Below are 9,671 nucleotides of genomic sequence, written 5' to 3'. Positions count from 1 at the left end.
GGATATTTTTCATTGAATCTAATATAAACCCAGGTGTCGAGTGCAGGTGCGATATTTAGAAAATTTTCCCAAATTTCTATTAGCTTTCCAATCACGGACGATTGTACACAGTTAGGAACTGCGAAATTAGACGATACATGTTTTAAATAAATAAAAATACCTGATCGTGTTCAGGTCAGGGACTGCTTACCATGTTAACGTGATTCGAATCGAAATACGGTCAAATAAAGTCAACTTTCACTCTTTACGAAATGTTTACAAACACCTAAATTAGAATTGTGGGAATTTTATATATTTTGAAACAAATCTATGTATTTTTTCTCATAAAATACTGAATTATAAATGCAATCGCATCTTATTTTAACTCACAACCTAACCGGTATAATTATTTTCGTATCATAGCTATACGCAAATGATCAAAGCATTGTAATTACAAATTGTAAGCAAATAATAATGGAGAATTTTTCTAAGTGAAATTGTAGTGAAAAATACAAAAGGTTGTGAAATTAAGCAACAAATGACATTTGTTCTTTCATCTATTTTTTATACGGTTTTTGACGTGCGTCAGTTATTTTTTGGGTGACGTAGGTTTATATGTATTTATATTATTTTTTGACATCTCATCAAAGATGAAGAAGTTCTATATATATGAACCAATTTAGAAACCTTGTTCATGAATCACTAAAACTTCACTAGAGACATCTATTGGTGAGATGTAAAGAAGCTTTTTATTAAGCAGAAACTCTTATATTAGTATGTGAGATCCGAATCCCGGATATTATATGTATTTATTTAAAAAAAAGTGACTAAGTGTATCTATTTTCTACACTCATAAAAAAAATATTTTTAAAGATTTGGCGTTTTATTTGTAAAATGTTTAATTTGTCCTTAAATAACTTTACAATTGTCAATTGTCCTTACCCTCAACTATTGTTTTCTCCCACAAATTATGACTGCGCGTATTATAATTATTACTTAAGTACCTAGAATTGTAAACCTATGTAAGGACCCTTGGTCTATTTAATCTTTACATTAGTTTGAAAAAAAAGGCGAAACAATTGCCACAAATTTTATATTCATGTGTTTTTAATTAAAAAAATCCAATTTAGTACTCCTAAAATTGGTGTTTGATTTTAATATTTAATAAATAAAACAAAATTTAATTTTTATGCTTTTCTTGAACCTGTCGTAATATTTATGAGACAACCATTTGAAAGTCACGATTCGCTTCTAATGTTTTCATTTACATGCTCTCCAGACACATAAATAATATTTTTGGCTTTCGTTGTCATATAAATTTATTTCATATGACACATGTTCCCTTGTTGTCATACGCGGAGACAAAATGGCGGCGCTCGCAAAACACATTTCAGGTATAATCCAAAGCTAGGCACGTAGAAGGATTACCTTTGGAAAGGATGAAAGTGTAATGAAATCCGAAGGTAAAACAGATACCTTCCAAAGCGAGCGCTATCTGTTTAATCTAGGATACAGGTACAGCGCCTCCGGTCTAAATAAATTATAGTTTGTTCAAGATCATGACTTAGGTCGTGTATTCATTTAAGACTAGCTGATTAGGTAAGTAACTGTGGATTACGTCTATAGAATGTTGTACCTAAATTCTGAATAATTGAATGCAGCAGTCACCGATAGTATTTCAAGTGTGTGTTGTAGCCTGTAGGTAGATAACCTGTACAAATTAGTGAAATTCAAACGGTTATAGTTCCATTAAAACCGTGGATTGTGTATGTAGGCTGTTATACCTGTATTTTTTATAAAGAAAAATATTTGTGTTTTTTTTTAATAAAAATACTTCAACTTTATACTTTTTATTAAAGCAGCTCAGTATTAGAAATAAGTATCAAATTGTGGTAGAGTGGGTTCGCATCGAGAAATTCTGACTCTAAACTCCGCAAAACTAACCACGGGACCACAACCTAACACCCGAATTTTAACAATAAAATTATTTATGCTATTAAAATGCTGAAAATATTGACCATATCATTGTTTTTCTTTACTGTTTTTTTTCTTTATTTTAAATTCTTTTGCATTACATAACATAAATTCAAATACAAAAAATATTAATAAAATATAAAAATGAATACAAAAAGAGATCCCACAAAGGCATGGCCTGTGTGTGGGTATACAATATAATTTAGTCATAGTAAAGGGTATAAGGGTAAATAGGTTTTATAAGTATGTAGAACTAAAATAATAGTGTTAATATAAAATACAAAAAATACTTGACACTCAGAAAACAATTTTTTTTAATTAAAATTAAAAAAGTAATAACATAAAAAAGACGAAAAAGTAAAAAGCTAGATAAATGTACTACAGGAAAAAGGAGCTTAAATCCGTCTCTTCTATAAATAATCTAAGCAAATTTTTAAATTTACACTAACTTGGGGAATTGAGATCTAACAAATAGTCTTTGTGGAAATATATGATCTAACAAATAGTCTCTGTATATCATAAGTATAGATTTAAAATTCGGTTAATTATTTATACTTATTTCTTTTTTTACAAAAATGTTAATAAAATTAGTATATAACCACTCACCCAGATTTTTACGTCTACCGGTTTCGAGACGTACCCGTCTCTTCATCAGGACAATCACTAACACAGCATGCAAACAATACTACCCTTCACCACCATAGCACCATTTACACACTCAAAACTACACAAAATGTCTAACACATGCGATTTTTGGTCGATTATTTATAAATGATTTGATTGATATAAGTGTCTGGTTGTGGTCCTGTAGTTAGTGTCGCGGACTCTTGAGTCAGAGTTTCTCAGTTCGAGCCCACTCTACCACAATTTGAAAAACATCTATTTCTAATAATGAGCCGCTAATGCTTACATAAATAATATGAAATGAAAGTATTTTTGTAAATAATAAAAAACACAATTTTTTTCTTTTTATTAAAATAAAAATGTTTGTAATTAACAAAATTCGTATATAGTATTTATATATTTTTGTGAAGGTTTTTATTAGTTTTTAGAATAAAAATAAAAAGAGTAATAATCAAGGGTTGTTCACATTTTTGAATTATAATAATGTTCCTTTCTCTTGCTTAATGTATGTAGTTGTTGTTTTAAATGGAGATTTTTACGTTCCAGCCAGACATAAAAGGTTTGCGTTGAATATTTTCCATCCTGGATTATATCAAATCCCAATTAAGCGTTATCGTTAAGACCGCAGAAAGGAGTTCCCGGCAGCTGTGGCCTGATGCAGTGTGTATTAACCGTGTGAACCGCAATGTCTCCAGTGCCAAGACAGACTTTATATAATACTTCACCGAACATGCCTCCGCCCCTTTCACATCAAATTACCCGGAATAATTACCCCATTGTCAGACTGATGTTTCTCTAACTTGGTGTAACATTTGGCGACTCTCCGCTCATCATTATCTAAGTAAGTAGAATATTATGCTAAATCCTTCCCACTAATGCGGAGCAAGGCCTAACGTCTGGAACTTGAAAATTCCGAATTAGGGTGGGGAGGAAAAATTATGCAAATTATCGGGCACTCTGCTCTGGTTTAATGTGGGGATGAAAATAAACCTGTTTCGACAAAATAAAGCCCGTAAACTATATTGAAATGTCTCCTAAATTGAGGAACTAGATATCTATGAATGTATGCCCTTAATATTCGAAGCGTCGGAGGTGCGCATCGCATTGTAAATAATATATATGCTTCTGTAAAACCGAATTTTCTTATAACTAAGTAACTAACTAACTAACCATCACGCCGCTTCCCCGCAGGGGTAGGCAGAGAGAATAGAGCGCCACACCACTCTGTCCTTGCAAACATTCTTCGCCTCTTCCACGTTCATGAATCTCCTCATACATACCCGCCGATTGTTACGACTCCTAACCTGACCACTTTCAAGTATTTGGCATACCTGATCGTGCCATGATTTTCTCGGTCTTCCTCTGCTTCTTTTCCCACTAACATTCGCCCCATAATTTTCTTATAACTTCTTTTAACCCTTATCCGCTCCCAATGGTGCATAGGGCACTGCACCGTATCGACGCAGTGTTATCTTGATGACTTTACATGAAGGCAAGTTGATTACTCCTGCTCCTCAGGGACCAGTCCAGGGTAATATCAAATAAATATAAGAGTGCAAAATCACAAATTTTTATTTTCACTTCCCCCTGTGAATCCAACCTCAAGCACGGTAGCTAAACACGATGGCCATTTTACCACGGAGGTGACATATACTGAAATTTACGATAACGATACTGAAATATACAGTTAGAAAATACGAAAATGATGATTTCATTTGTCTTATAATTTATTAGAATTATAATTTAAATGTATAGCTGAATAAATAAAAATGAGTTCATGAAAAAATATGAGCGAAATTTTTTTTTCAAAAAATCTAAATATATACTAAATAATTATTCCCAAAGGCATATTTCTTCCAATTGATAAGTAATAATTTCATTTCAATAAATGAGTCGTGTATAAAAATGCCAACGATAAACTTTTCTCCTTTAAACTCCATTATCCCGGAACATGTTTGTACGACTTTATACATTCTCGTAGTACACCCTCGATATATTTAATTATAAACTTGAAATGTAATTCCCCTCATAGTTTGTTCTTGGAAATGTTTCTTCCGGTAGCATCTTATAGGTCAGGTCTGAAGTGTTGTTGGTTCGGTAAAAAAACACCAGATGGCGTTTGTGTTTTGCGCCGAGTCCAAAACTTGGATTTTTATCCGTCGCAGAGCCCCGAAACTTCCCACAAAACTTTGATATTGCTTGGGGGTGTTTTTTAGTATGTAGGGCTTCCTACCCTCCTAAAGTTATTCTTCAGCATTGTCACACTCGATGAGGTGTAATGTCTATCTAGAATACCCTTATAAAAACGACAGCATTTCGGATTCATCCTAAAAAGTGACTATTTAAAAAAAAAAGAAATTAGATATATTTTGATGGTGGACGATTTTTTTTTATACCGGATTAAGGTTTGGTAGCTTTTTTTCTATGAGGTGTGTTCCGCTAGCGTTCCTACCCTCGTCAAGCCCAAGTCTAATCTCAACATTCTTATTCAATTTTGAACAAAAATAACTGTACGAAATTACGGGGATGTTAGGAGTAGGGATAGAAAGTAGTAGTTCGGCGACACTTTTTTATTGGGCGTTGTGTAAAAACAGTTTGATTTATGTTTAAAATTGATGTACTTTTTATTTTCAGTAATAAATAAATATTTTGTATTGATTTTTCAATTCAATGATGGATCGAATAAAAGTTTTTTTTCTATATTTTCTCATTTATGATATATTTTACTTATACTCAACGTTTAATAATATTTGGATACAACTATACATAGAAACGATACAACTATATTTAGCCTGATAAACTGCGATTTCAGTTTTTTCACGATTTTTTTAATGACAGGCGCTGTTATTCAACTGCAAATTAACGTCGCGGATTCGATTTTTGCCAATTGCAAAATAAGTTCATAAAATATTTATTTTAAATTTTTTCAAAGTGTTTATGATGTATTCTTCATAACCAACTTCTTTATACTTACTCTTTTACCTGCAGACAAGGCTCAAAAATAGAAGAATTGTGTATTATGTATAAATGTATAAATGGTAATATTACTATGTATAAATGCTAAAATTTTAGTTTCTTATGTTATGGGATAGCTACTTTGCTTGCTTTATTCCTATGAAAATAACTTTTTTATTGTTATTGTTGCAGGATAAAAATGTTGTTAATTTATCTCTATTTAAATGGCAGTTTCATCATAAAATATCAGTTAAAAATTAAATTATGTTAAATAATTTTGAATGCGTGTATGCGAAATATGATCGTTAATTACGAGTAAGTTATTTAATCGAAATTATTTTAGTCAGAACAAAAGAGGGTGAAACACGACTTAATGTTACCTGAGTAAATTTAAGGATATTTGATTACACTGAAGTATTACAAAGGATGAATGAACTATTCCAGCAATTCATTAGTAAAACGGATTATAGCGATTGTAAAAGAGCAGGTAAACATAGCAGAGGGAAAAATCTGTTCAACGAAATATCGAGTTACTTAACAGTTTTGTTACACCTTTTTATTCGATTTTCAGCGCATTTCCACTGCGAATTCGGATACTATTATTCAGAAAAACCTGAGAGCTGAACGTTGAATTGTGTTCGAGTTTATAATGAAGAATGAAAGATCCAGAAATACAATTTTGTTGATGAATTGTAAGGATCAGGAACAACTTTACAAATTTAAGTTACAAGAAAAACTTTTAAAATGGCTTTTGTTATCTGATCCTTTGATATTAAAAAGATAAAAAGGGATTATCAACATTAAGTTAAGAACGTTTTCGTTCATTTATAAAATATTTGACTGCTGATTGAGCTTTTTGAAGGGAAAAATTTTGATAGTTGCCTTAACTTGAGATATAAACGTAAACTATATAAACGACATAGCATTTAGTTGGTTTAAAATTTAAACTTTTAGGATTGTTGTGTAACGTTCACCATTCTGCCTATTATTGAACATCATACATGCAAGAACATACTTGTTCCAAAATATCCCCCCTTTACTTCTATTTTACACCGAGATCTACATTCATCTCTTTAAAAAATCATGACATAATTTTTTATTTCAACTAAATACATAATATCGTCATATCTCAATAAATAGACTTATTTGAGTAGGAATATTAATAAAGCAATAAAAGTATTAAGAAATTTTGAGATCTCAACATAAATGAAGAAGAATATGGAAACCAGGATGTTTACAGGGCTATTGACCTGTCATGAGATTTATGATTTATATATGAGCTGCAAAAAAAATAAGTACTCTGGTTGTCAATCATTAGTAGAATGGCGAATGTTACACGTGCGTAATGTGATTACATACATCTAACTTAGTGATTCTTCATCTTCATCTATGTTGAGATGTCAAAATGTAAAAATAACTCACCGATTGGTGAACAAGGATTTGGACACCCTCAAAATGTTGTATATTATGATAATATTTGGAAATTACAAATTGGGTATAAATCTTATACTCGATTTCAAAATAAAATCGTTTTCGTTTTTCTATGCTTAAGCGTTCTTTAGCGATTTTACGTAGAAAGTTTTAACGTGCTAAAAATCGTGGAAGCATGCCCCCTTTCCGTTTTGAAATCTTTGTAATTGATTTGAATATCGATAGAGCACGTTCGAGGAATGCTGTCAAGAATGAAATCGGACCGTAGTTTGCAAGGGAGCACAAAGGAATGTCACCTATGTTGTCCTATATTCCTATAATTCTGTAGAATATTTTCCTCTACCCGTGATATGGCCGTCGTACGTGACTCGATTTCTAACGCACACAACAAATCTTATTCTAATGCCCCAGAGACCTCTGATGTCCGCTGAGATTTTGTGCGGAAATTTTGATGTGTCATTCGATTCATTTTCACCGATATTACGATGCCATCAGTAAAGTATTTCGGCAATCTTTCGCCTTTTGTTTGCCACACGACTTATATTAATCTATCTGATATCAAGCAAATCTGGGAGATCAATCGGGGGCTTTATTTTCGCTATTTGTGAACGTGTTCTAAAAACTTTTTGACCGTTTAATATATAAAAGTAGTTTTTGTAAATCTTATGTACATAAGCTTTACTATCGCTTGATATTTACGTTTTAAACGAACTTCATAATTACACCGAAAAAAATTATATTCTTTAATAAATAAGTTGATATATAGAGATGATTTTTTTTTAAAAAAACATCCCTTTATCTATAAAAAATATATAATTCATCAAAATAATTTTTGCTTGAGGAAAAAATATACATTTTAAGCTAGCTTCAAATTTGAAATTAAAGAAAAATAATAAAAACTTTTTATCAAATTCACAGTGATGAAAATTAATTCATTAAAATTGTTTTGAATATTTTATATTAATTAATAAATTCAGCAGTCATTTTGCGGTAATGTCTTTCCATTTTCAATTTGAATATTATCCGGTAAATACCACTATTTCTTACAATGTCTTGTGAAACTTATTTCGTTGCATTCCGCATCATTATGAAATACCCCATAGTATTTTTAAATTTTTTTTATTTGGAATAATTTTATAATATTTCGGAATGTATTTAAAGAAATAGTGGAAGGTATAAGCAAGGATAAAATAAAAATATATAATGTTATATTTTAAACTAGATAGTTTAATTGAAAAAAAAACTCTTATTGAAATCTATATTACAATAAATTTGTTATATATTCTTAATACACTGATAAAACTCAATTTGAAAAACACTTGAGATAAATGTGTTTTCACTGGTTTAAGTCCAACTCAGAAAAAACGTTTTCTTCAACCGCCAAGCTTTGCAGGAATTTAAGTGAGATTTAAAAAAAAATTGAAGATAAATATTTATTTCCACGTACATTCTCCGAGACTTGATTGCTTCTTTTCACCCGCCGAGACTCTCGAATGGAAATGAGCGCAGTGGTGTTGCTTTCAAAGAACGTTTAAGGGATGATAAAAACAGTAATCAAACCACCCTCTTACCCATTCTCCATAAGAATGCACGCCTAATGTTATAAAAATGCAAAAGTAATAGCGACATATCCTTTTTTCAATTTAATATTTATGAAATACGGAATTGATATGCCAACCGGCTCGAATTCCAGAATAAATTAAATGGATAAATCCTAATGTGTAAAAAAATATTCTCCGTATTTTGAAGAAAAAGAATGACATCGCTTCTCAATATCAACAAATAAATCTTCACTTATATTTTTACTTAAACAAGCTTAATAGTCAAATTCATAATAACATATACATATACCGATACAGAAAGTCAAATTGATATTTTAAATAACATAAAAGAAAAAATAAAATAGATGAAATGTCGGAGAGTTCTTATTAGGATACATAAAATATTTACTACCTTTTGATTGATATTGGTAGTAAATATTTTATGTGAATTATATTAACTTGGACCGTAAAAAAATTTGTATGATATATTTATTCTCGGATGTTTTAATAACGGTATTTTGATAAAGGCACTTAGAATTATTATGCGGTTCATTTATTTTGTTTTTACACACCTGGAACTACAACAGATGATTTTTTCCTGGTTTTCTAGAAAATATCTAATCACAGACATATATCTTATATTAAAATTATCACAAACCATTTGAAGCACCATTAAATGCAGGTGTAAATATGGAGTCAACGGAATATTTATTGTCTATGCAAATTTTGCATTTTTGTATTTTTTAGATGCTGTCTTTCTCTCTCTAACGTTAAATCTTTTTTATTCTTTATTTTTAAGTAATTTTACTTCTGTCACTGTACGGTTTTACTTGCGAAGTTTTTTCTGATTTTTGGCTCAAAAATATTTTTAAAATGAAATTGTTTTCAAGCTCCTGTGAGTGTTTTGTCTTGTTCCCCTACAACGTGTGAATTTAGCAATGGCTCACGTGTATTTCAATCACACTCGTTCACCCCCGAGCGGGTTGCAATGCAGTTTATCTGACTCTGGGCGTAGAGAAATAATTTCAAAGAATATCAGATTTAGTTCGCCAGCGATAGCCCTACCCCTTCCACATTGATACTGTATAAAAGAGTATTACAGTATTTCGTAATTGGATTTCAAAGGATATAGACGTTTTGAGCTGCTTTATATTATAAAGCATTTCA

This window comes from Brachycentrus maculatus, unplaced genomic scaffold, assembly GCF_059751285.1.
Source record: "Brachycentrus maculatus isolate JH-2025_06_01 unplaced genomic scaffold, ASM5975128v1 h1tg000067l, whole genome shotgun sequence".
NCBI lineage: Eukaryota > Metazoa > Arthropoda > Insecta > Trichoptera > Brachycentridae > Brachycentrus > Brachycentrus maculatus.
This window is presented reverse-complemented; position numbering follows the sequence as displayed.